Source organism: Bubalus bubalis, chromosome 6, assembly GCF_019923935.1.
Source record: "Bubalus bubalis isolate 160015118507 breed Murrah chromosome 6, NDDB_SH_1, whole genome shotgun sequence".
Classification (NCBI taxonomy): domain Eukaryota; kingdom Metazoa; phylum Chordata; class Mammalia; order Artiodactyla; family Bovidae; genus Bubalus; species Bubalus bubalis.
In genome coordinates, this window is record NC_059162.1 from 100,893,880 (window position 1) to 100,905,173 (window position 11,294).

At 40.7% G+C, this 11,294-nt stretch overlaps 1 pseudogene; it reads right to left on the bottom strand.

The window, feature by feature from the left end:
- Positions 1–11,027: 11,027 nt before the first annotated feature.
- Positions 11,028–11,126, bottom strand: LOC112585837 (annotated as a pseudogene).
- Between the last annotated feature and the right edge of the window lie 168 nt (positions 11,127–11,294).

The window sequence follows — 11,294 nt, forward strand, 5'->3', positions numbered from 1 at the left end:
CCTGGCTTTACGTTTTGAAAAGACCCGTTTTATGTGAGAGCTGTGGGTGCGGGTGCGTTGAAGACAGTAGAGGGGGACTTAGGTTTCGTTTGATTTAGGGGAAAGGAGGTGTGTCCAGGATTCCGAATTCCTCACGTGACCAGTTGGATGGATATTGGTGCTACTTAGTGAAAAGGGGTACGCTGAGGTAGGAGCTGGTCTGGTCTTGTTCATTCTGGTCTCTTGGTGACTCCTGAACGTGGGAATCACAGGCAGCTGGATGTTCATGTCTGGTCATCCGTAGAGAAGGAATCTGGACCGAAGTTGCTGCTTTGGGACTCCTTGGCATATACATGGTAACCAAAGCTACCAGAATGAATGGAACCGAGGGAGAAAGCATAAAGCAAACTTTTCTTGGAAACGGGGAGTTAATACTTTGGCCTTTGTGGGCTCTAGGTTCTGCGTCACCACTACTCAGTTTTGCTGCTGTAGTGTGGACTTAGCCATAGACAATAGCAAACGAATGGATGTGACGGTGTGTCAATAAAATTTAAGGGATACTAGCATTCACCTGTCATGAAACGTACTTTTGATTTTTTTTTCTCCCAGCATTTAAAACAAAAACCGGGACTTCCTGGTGTTCCAGTGGCTAAGACTGCTCTCCACGCAGGTCAGGGAACTAGATCCCACGTCCCATAAGTAAGAGTTTGCACGCAGTAACTAAAGATCCCGAGTGCCACAACTAAGACCCGGTACAGCCAAATAAATAAATACTAAAAAACAAAACAAAAACAGGAAAACTATTCTTAGTTCACGGGCCCCATCGGCGTACAGTAGTGTGCCAACTGGTGGCACATAAGGAGGATCTAGTGTCAAGGCTTGAGGAATGGCAACATTTAAGACCAGGTAGAGAAAAGGAGCTGGAGGGAGCAATTAGAGCGGCCAGAGGAAAGCCAGCACAGGGTGAGGTCATTGTCTAATGCTACTGTGACATCTAGTTAAAAGGAGGACTCAGTTCAGTAAGCTCAGTCCTGTCTGACTCTTTGAGACTCCATGGACTGCAGCATGCCAGGCTTCCCTGTCCATCGCCAATTCCTGGAGCTTGCTCAAACTCCTGTCCATTGAGTCGGTGATGCCATCCAACCATCTCATCCTCTGTCATCCCTTTCTCCTCCTGCCCTCAATCTTTCCCAGCATCAAGGTCTTTTCCAATGGGTCAGTTCTTTGCATCAGGTGGCCAAAGTATTGGAGTTTCAGCATCAGTCCTTCCAGTGAATATTCAGAACTGATTTCCTTTATGATTGACTGGTTTGATCTTCTTGTAGTCCAAGGTACTCTCAAGAATCTTCTCTAGCACCACAGTTCAAAAGCATCAACTCTTCAGTGCTCAGCTTTCTTTATAGTCCAACTCTCACTAGTGATTATTGGGTTGAGTGCAACATTGGAGTGGGGAAAAATTTGAAACTGCATTTTTCAAATTCAAACAGGAAATTTAAAAAGATACAGTACATGTAGATAATTCTTTTAAGAAGTATGACTTTAAAGAGGAGGAGAGAAGCTAGCTGGTGGCTGAAGAGAAACTCAAACAGAGGGAAGTTTTTCAATAAACTGCCTGATAAGACTCTCTTGCACTTGGCTCCAGATCCTATCCCATCCCATGCTGAAAGGATTCTCCCACCATTATTCCATTCTCTCTTCTGTATCTTCAAACTTCCATGGCTTCCCTGCACATTCAGAATAAAACCTAAATTCTTTATGGCCTAGGAGACCCAGGGGTATTGGACCCTTGCTTATCTCTTGCCTTATCAATTTGACCTCATCTCCTACCTGTTCCCCTCCCTCATCTGCAGGCATTCTCAACCTGTTGTTCCTATCTCAGGCTTTCCTTCTCTTGACTGAAAAGGCTCTTCACCTAGGGCTTAGCTTGGCTTCCTCCTCACTTCACATCTCTCACTACCACGCCTATCCCCCATATACCTTTTCTAAGCCTGCTTTGTAAAGTAGCAACACTATACTAACATTGTTTTTACATGCTTATTATCTGTCTTCCCACTAAAATACAGTAAGCATGAAAGTAGGAACTGTGTTCACTACTGTATTTCCAACACCTAGAATAATCATTCTGGCATTTAGTAAGTACTCAATAAATATTTGAGTGGTACTCAAATATTTCAGCAAATTATTTTTCTGCTTACTACATTGTATTCAATGGGTTTTACCAGTAGATTGACATCTTAAAAGAGTATAGTGCACATATGTCATACATCTCTATTCCCAGTCCCTTGGTACAAGAAAAGGCGATTGTGTTGGACATAAAAAGGAGAAGTTGCAATCAAGGTACATGTGTTGGGTGATGGGATTTTGTGATAGACTAGATTATAAGGATGACAGAAGAGCAACATGAGGTTCCTCCCCTGGGAAAACACATTAATGGTGGAGTGACATCACTAGAAAACACAGGAGAGGCAGGTTTCTAGAAAGTCAATCTTAGGATAAGTTTGAATTGCCTGTAGGACATATAGGTGCTATTTGTATTGCAAGTAGTTGAAAAGATGAGTCTGAAGCTTGGAAGAGAATGGGACTGATATTTCCCACCCCCACTCACCATGGTCTCTATCCACCTAACCCAGTATCCACCCCATCAACTCTTCTATGTAACTCAAACATTAAAATCTAGTGCTGGGACTTCCCTGGTGGTCTAATGGTTAAGAATCCTCCTTGCAGTCCTGGGGACTCAATCCCAGGTCCTGTAACTAAGATCCCACACGTCTTGGAGTAACTAGGAGCAACGAAGTCCGGTGCACCACAGCTATTGAAACCTGCACTCTCTGGAGCCTGCCCAGCTGCTGCAATGAAAGATCCTGCAGGACATGACGAAGACTTGACACAGTCAACTAAATAAATATGTTTTAAAACCCAGTGCTATTTCATAATACAAACAAAGTAGGAATAAAAGGAAATTTATTTAGTATGGAAAAGAGTAGTATACAAAGCCACAGCAAACATCATGCTTAATGTTAAAGGCTGAAAGAGTCACTTCTGAAATCAGGATGGCCAGGAAGCTGGCCTTCACCACTGTTATTCAGTAGTATACTGGAAGTTCTACCCAGAGTCTTGAGGAAAGAAAGAAAAGACATACATGGGTGAATGGAAAAATTAAAACTGTCTATTCACAGAACACAGATCACATCATATTATATATAAAACTTACTATAACCCAGGTGGTACAGTGGTAAAGATCTGCCTGCCAATGAAGGAGATGTAAGAGACATGGGTTTGATTCCTGCATTGGACAGATTCCCTGGAGTAGGAAATGGCCACCCACTCCAGTATCCTTGCCTGGAAAATTCCATGAACAGAGGAGCCCGGCATACTACAGTTCATGGGGTCGCAAAGAGTCAGACACGACTGAATGACTGAGCACACATACATACACATAACAACAAAAAATTATTTGAGCTAGTCAACTAACTCAGCAAAGTTATAAGAGGCGGAATCAGTTCACACACTCTATCTAATATGTATATACTAGCAATAAATTGGAGAAGGCAATGGCACCCCACTCCAGTACTCTTGCCTGGAAAATCCAACGGACTGAGGAGCCTGGTAGGCTGCAGTCCATGGGGTCGTGAAGAGTTGGACTGAAGTGACTTAGCAGCAGCAGCAATAAATAATCAGAAAAAGAATTTATGAAAGCAATTTCATTTTAAATAATGTCAACATTAATATTTAGGAATATATATTTAATCAAGACACAAGACTTGCTTTTATGTATGTAAAACTGTCAATTTGAAATTACTGGAAAATAAATTTTCAAAATAACAAGTTGGGGTCAACAAGAGGCTGATAAAAAAAATAAAAATTTTTTTAAAATTTAAAGAGAAGAAATAGGGACTTCCCTGTTGGTCCAGTGGTTAAGACTCCATACTTCCACTGCAAGGGGCATGGGTTCAACCCCTGGTCAGGGAAATAAGATCCATGAGGTGCAGCCAAAAATTAATTAATTAAAATTTTTTAAAAAAGGAGAAATAGAGGAATATGGGAATTTTTTTAAGTTCCCACATTTTCCTGAAAATCTAAAACATTTAGAAAGTCATGTGTGTTCAGGAATGAGTGCATACCCAGGAGACTTGCAAACCCCCTAGTGTCAGTGAGAGATGACTGACCAAGCTCTGCACAAGCAGAAAGTAAAGTCTGTACACCATGTGCAAGTAGAATTTATTTCAGGTTTGCAAGCTTGGTTTAACATCTGAAAAATCAATTAATGTAATATACCTTATTAATAATAAAGCAGAAAAAACCTATGATCACCTCAAAACACAGAAAAAGCATTTGACAAAATCCAGTATCCTTTCATGATAAAAACACCCAACAAATTAGAAACAGAAGTGAACTTCTTCACCTCTTAACGGCACCTACAGAAAGCCCCCAGCTAACATCATAATGAATGATCAGGGACAAGACAAGGATGTCCATTTTCACTGCTTTTGTTCAGAATGACATTGGGTGTTTTATTCAGGCAGGGAAATTGGAAATAAAAGGAAAAGAAAAAGAAATAAAAGGAATGTTAATTAAAAAGGAAGAAGTCAAGCTATCTATATTCAGATGACCCTCTAAATAGAATAAATCCCAAAGAATCTACTAAAAAGACTATTAGGGTTATTAAAAGAATTCAGCAAAGTTGCAAGGTACAATGTCAACAGTCAGTGGGGGCAGGGAGGAGAGGAGATAAATTAGGAGTTTGGGATTAATATATTCACACTACTAAATATAAGATAAACAACAAAGACCTACTGTTTAGCACAAGGAACTATATTCAAAATTCTTTTCCTGTAATGGAAAAGAATCTGAAAAATATATGTATATATATTGACTATGCCAAAGCCTTTGACTGTGTGGATCTCAATAAACTGGAAAATTCTGAAAGAGATGGGAATACCAGACCACCTGACCTGCCTTTTGAGAAACCTGTATGCAGATCAGGAAGCAACAACCGGACATGGAACAACAGACGGGTTCCAAATAGGAAAAGGAGTATGTTAAAGCTGTATATTGTCACCCTGCTTATTTAACTTATATGCAGAGTACATCATGAGAAACGCTGGGCTGGAAGAAGCACAAGCTCGAATCAAGTTTGCCAGGAGAAATATCAATAACCTCAGATATGCAGTTGACACCACTCTTATGGTAGAAAGTGAAGAAGAACTAGAGAGCCTCTTGATGAAAGTGAAAGAGGAGAGTGAAAAAGTTGGCTTAAAGTTCAACATTCAGAAAGCTAAGATCATGACATCTGGTCCCATTACTTCATGACAAATAGATGGGGAAACAGTGGAAACAGTGTCAGACTTTATTTTTGGGCTCCAAAATCACTGCAGATGGGGATTGCAGCCATGAAATTAAAAGACGCTTACTCCTTGGAAGGAAAGTTATGACCAACCTAGATAGCATATTCAAAAGCAGAGACATTACTTTGCCAACAAAGGTCAGTCTAGTAAAGGCTATGGTTTTCCAGTGGTCATGTATGGATGTGAGAGCTGGACTGTGAAGAAAGCTGAGCGCCAAAGAACTGATCCTTTTGAACTGTGGTATTGGAGAACTCTTGAGAGTCCCTTGGACTGCAAGGAGATCCGACCAGTCCATTCTGAAGGAGATCAGTCCTGGGTGTTCTTTGGAAGGACTGATGCTAAAGTTGAAACTCCAATACTTCAGCCATCTCATGCGAAGAGTTAACTCATTGGAAAAGACTCTGATGCTGGGAGGGATTGGGGGCAGGAGGAGAAGGGGATGACAGAGGATGAGATGGCTGGATGGCATCACCAACTCGATGGACGTGAGTCTGAATGAACTCCAGGAGTTGGTGATGGACAGGGAGGCCTGGCGTGCTGCAATTCATGGGGTCGCAAAGAGTCGGACACGACTGAGCGACTGAACTGAACTGAACTGAACTGAATACTTATATACAATATAGATAAATATCAGGAAGATCTCCTGGAGAAGGAAATGGCAATCCACTCCAGTACTATTGCCTGGAAAATCCCATGGACAGAGTAGCCTGGTAGGCTACAGTACATGGGGTCGCAAAGAGTTGGACACGACTGAGTGACTTCACTTTCTTTTCACTTTCATATGTATATATAAAGTATATATATCCGGATCACTTTGCTGTACATTTAAGACTAATACAACATTGTAAAGTAGCTATACTTCAATTTTTTTTTAAGTTTAAAGAAAAGATCACACAAAAGATCAGTTGTTTCTATATATCAGCAATGAACAATCTGAAAAGGAACTTAGAAACAATCCCTTTTGCGATAGCATCCAAAAGAATAAAATACCTAGGAAATATATTTAACCAAGGAAGTAAAAGACTTGTACACTGAAAACTATAAAATATTGTTGAAAGAAATTAAAGACCTAGATAAATGGGAAGACATTTTGCATTCCTGGATTAATATTAAGATGGCAATACAACCCAGATTCAATGCAATTCCTGCCAAAATTCCATCCGCCTTTTTTGCAGAAATGGAAAAGCTAATCCTTAAATCCACATGGAATTACAAGGGCCCTCAAAAAGCCAAAACAATATTGGAAAAGAATCAAGTTAGAGGACTCACACTTCCCAATTTCAAAACTTATGGTTGTTCCTTTGTGGCCTAACGGTTAGGATTCCAAGCTTTCACTGCCATTGCCCAGGTTCAGTCCCTGGTCAGGGAACTAAGACCCTGCAAGCCACACAGCATGACCCAAAAAAGAAAAAATATAAACTACAGTAACCAACAGTGAAGTATTGGCATAAGGATAGACATATAGATTAATGGAAGAGCTTCCCAGGTGGCTCAGTGGTAAAGAATCTGCCTACCAATTCAGGAGATGTAGGAGACCCAAGTTCAATCCCTGGGTCAGGAAGATCCCATAGAGAAGAGAATAGCAACCCCACTCCAGTGTTCTTACCTGGAAAATCCATGGACAGAGGAGCCTGGCGGGCTACAGTTCATGGAGTCACAAAGAGTCAGTCAAAACCGAGCATGCATGCATAAAGACGAATGGAATGGCATTTAAAGTCTCATAAATAAGTGTATTCTCTTTTTTTAGTTTAGTTAATATATTTTTGGCTCTACTGGGTCTTCATTGCTGCTCTGGCTTTCTCTAGATGCAGTGAGCCAAGGCCTATTCCCTATTTCCACTGCGCAGGCTTCTTACTGTGGTGGCTTCTCTTGTCGTGGAGCACAAGCTTGAGGAAGTATAGACTTCAGTAATTGTTTCATGAAGATTCAGTAGTTGTGACTTAGTTGCCCTGCAGCATATGAAATCTTCCCGGACCAGGAATCAAAGCCATGTTCCCTGCATTGGCAGGTGGATTCTTAGCCACTGGACCACCAGGGAAGTCCTCATTTTCTTTTAAAAAAATTTATGTTTATTTTTTCTTCCTGTTTTATTGAGCTATAATTGAGGTACACCACTATATAGGTTTAAGTTGTACAGCATAATGATTTGATTTATATATATTATGAAGTGATTATCACAGTAAGTTTAGTGAACATCCATCATCTCATATAAACATAAACTAGAAAAAAAAATTTTTCTTATGATGAGAACTCTTAGAATTTACTCTTAACTTTCATGTGTAACATACAGCAGTGTTAATTATATTTATCATGTTGTACATTACATCTCTAGCACACATATATCTCATAACCGGAAGTTTTTACCTTTTGACTGCTTTCATTCAATCCTTTAGTCCCCGTGCCATCAATTGATTTTCAACAAGGTTGTCAAGACAATTCAATAAGGGAAAGAACAGTCTCAAAATAAATGATGTTAGAAAAACTAGGTATCCACATGTAAAGAATGAATTTTGAAACCCTACCCTACAGTGGCTACAAAAATTAACTCAAAATGGATCAATGGCCTAAATATGACCACAAAACTCTTATTAGAACACATTAGAGTAAATCTTCACAGCCTTGGATCTGGCCTAGGATTCTCAGATATAACAGCAAAAGTACAAGAAAAACAACAAAAAGTAAAGACTTCATTGAACTTGAAAACTGTTGTGCTTCAAAGGATACCATAAAGAACATAAGAAGACAACCCATGGTGTGAGGAAAAATGTCTGCAACTCATAATTTGATAAAGGTCCAGTATCTAGAAGATGTTTTATAAATAGCTCTTACAAGTCAATGATAAAGACAAGCCAACTTAAAAATGGGCAAAGGGCTTGAATATAGACAAGAGAATCGAAAACTGAAGTTTTGCTCACACAAAAACTTGTACGCAAATACTGATGGCACAAATGGTCTATTCATTATGCCCAAAAGTGGAAGCAACGCAAAAGTTCATCAACTGAAGGATAAACAAAAACTGCTATGGCCATTCGATTGGAATATTATTTGACCATAAAAGGAGTGAAGTGATACATGCTACAATATGATCCTTTAAAACATACACTAAACGAAGAAGCCAGACACAAAAGACCACATTTGATATTATGATACTGTTTATACCAAATGTCCAGAATAGACAAATCCATAGTGAAAGAAAAATAGATTAGTGGTTGCCTAGGGCTCCAGGGAGAGGTGAGTGGTGGTGTATATGTGGCTGCTCATGGGTAATGGATTTTTTTTTTAATTGAGGTTGATGTACAACAGGATTTCCTTTGGGGAGTCATAAAAATGTTCTGGAATTAGGGGTGATGGTTGCCCAAGTAGTGATAAATGAGTACACTAAAAAAGCCCGCTAAATTGTACACTTGAAAAGAGTGAATTTTATACTATGTGAATTACATTTCAATAAAGCAGCTATTTTTTTTTTAAAGCCCTAAAAAGTAAATGAAAATTAAAAAGCCCTGGCATATTTAAGAAATAAAGACCAGCGTTTGCAGCCGCCGCCAAGCCGCCGTCGCTCTCCAACGCTAGGGCCGCCTCTAGCTCGCCGAGCTCCAGCCGAAGGAGAAGCAGCGTAAGGGTCTCTGGACCACCGCTTGTTCAAAGCCGACTGCCCGCAATCGACGCGTGGTAAAGCACGGAGGAAGCGACTGGCTACAAAAGCCACTCGCAAGAGTGCGCCCTCTACTGGAGCAGTGAAGAAACCTCATCTTCACATGCCTAGTATGATGGCACTCTTGGTTTCTCTATAATCCAGCGAATACTGGCAATTTGATCTCCAGTTCCTCTTCCTTTTCTAAAACCAGCTTGGACATCTGGAAGTTCTTGGTTCGCATAATGCTGAAACCCAGCATGCAAGATTTTAAGCATGACCTTACTAGCATGGGAGATGAGTGCAATTGTCTGATGGTTAGCACATTCTTTGGTATACCCTTCTTGGGGATTGGGATAAAGATTGAATTTCAGAAAAACATCTGTTTCATCAACTACGCGAAAGCCTTTGTGTGGATCATGACAAACTGTGCAAAGCTCTTAGAGAGATGGGAATACCAGACCATCTTACCTGTCTCCTGAGAAACCTGTACGTGGGTCCAGAAGCAACAGTTAGAACCCTGTATGGAACAACTGATTGGTTTAAGATCGAAAAAGGAGTACACGTACTCATCTATATGCTGAACACATCATGAGAAATGCTGGGCTGGATAAATTACAAGCTGGAATCAAGATAGGTGGGAGAAACATCAATAACTTCAGATATGCAGATGATACCACTCTAATGGCTGAAAGTGAAGAGGAACTAAGAGCCTCTTGATGAGGGTGAACAGGGGAGTGAAAGAGCCAGCTTAAGACTAAATATGAAAAAAGCTAAGGTCATGGCATCCGGCCCCAGTTACTGCATGGCAAATAGAAGGAGAAAAGGTGGAAGTAGTGATGAATTTCCCCTTCTTGGGCTCCAAAATCACTGCAGACGGTGACTGCAGCCATGAAATCAGAAGACGATAGCTTCTTGGCAGGAAAGCGATAACAAACCTAGACAGTGTGTTGAAAAGCAGAGACATTGCCAACAAAGGTCCATATAGTCAAGGCTATAGTCTTCCCAGTGATCACGTACAGTTGTAAGAGCTGGACGATAAAGAAGTCAGAATGCCAAAGAATTGATGCCTTTAAACTGTGGTGCTGGAGAAGACTCCTAAAAGTTCCTTGAACAGCAAGATCAAATAAATCAACTTTAAGGGAGATCAACCCTGAATATTTACTGGAAGGACTGATGCTACAGCTGAAGCTGCAGTATTTTGGTCATCTGATGCAAACAGATGACTCATTGGAAAAGTCCCTGGTGCTGGGAAAGATTGAGGGCAGAAGAAGAGGGCATCAGTATAGGATGGCTGGACGGCATCACTGATGCAATGAGCGTGAACTTGGGCAAACTCTGGAAGAAGAGGGACAAGGAGGCCTGGCACACTGCAGTCCATGGGGTCATAGAGTCGGACATGACTGAGTGACTGAATTGAACTGAAATGGTGTTTGTAGCATTTTTAGGCCCTTGGCAGTGAGTGCTGAGTCCTAATGACTGGATAGGCAGAGAATTCCCAAACACTATACCAGCATTATTCTTATTCTACAGAGAGCACGAGGTAAATAACCCACTTAAGTTTCTAGTCACAGATCTTGGATCATACCCTACACTATGGCTTCAGAAGCTGGGCTGTTAGTCTCCAAGTCATTCTGCTCAAATTATGTTCCCACTGGACCAACAGAAAGGAGCTGACCAGGTACCAGGTGGGGTCTAATGCTATGGGAGGGCATTCGGAATTTATTAAAAGCTTCCTCTGGCTGGTTGGGGGGAATGGGTCTCTGTGAGTCAAGATTTTAAGATAGGGGGCCAGTTAGGGAAGGTGGTCAGGTCTGGGATGGCAGCATTCATTGGATCTTTGCAATTCTGAGGTGGGTATAGGTGGCCTCATTTTACAGATGTGGCAAGCTGGAAGCTTTTAAGGACTCAAGAGTTAGTGCCATTTCTGTCAAACTTTTTTTTTCAATCACATGTAACTTTTGAGCACTTAAAATGTGACTAGTATGTCTGAGAAATTAAATTTCTCATTTCATTCATTTTAATCATGGTAAATGGTTAGTAGTGGTGGTTCATTATTGAACACCACAGGTAAAAATATGGAATACTTCATGAATTTGCCTATTATCTTTGCACCAGGGCCATGCTAATCTTCCTGTAGTTCAATTTTAGTACATGTGTTGCCGAAATGCATGCTCTGTCAAACTGATTTAGCGGAATTTTTTTAAAATGTCATTACAGAATGTTTAAAATTTTATTCATTTAATTTTTGGCTGTGCTGGGACTTCACTGCTACTTGTGGGCTTTCTCTTGCTGTGGTTTGTGGGGATGGGCTACCCCAGTTGTGGTGTGTGGGCTTC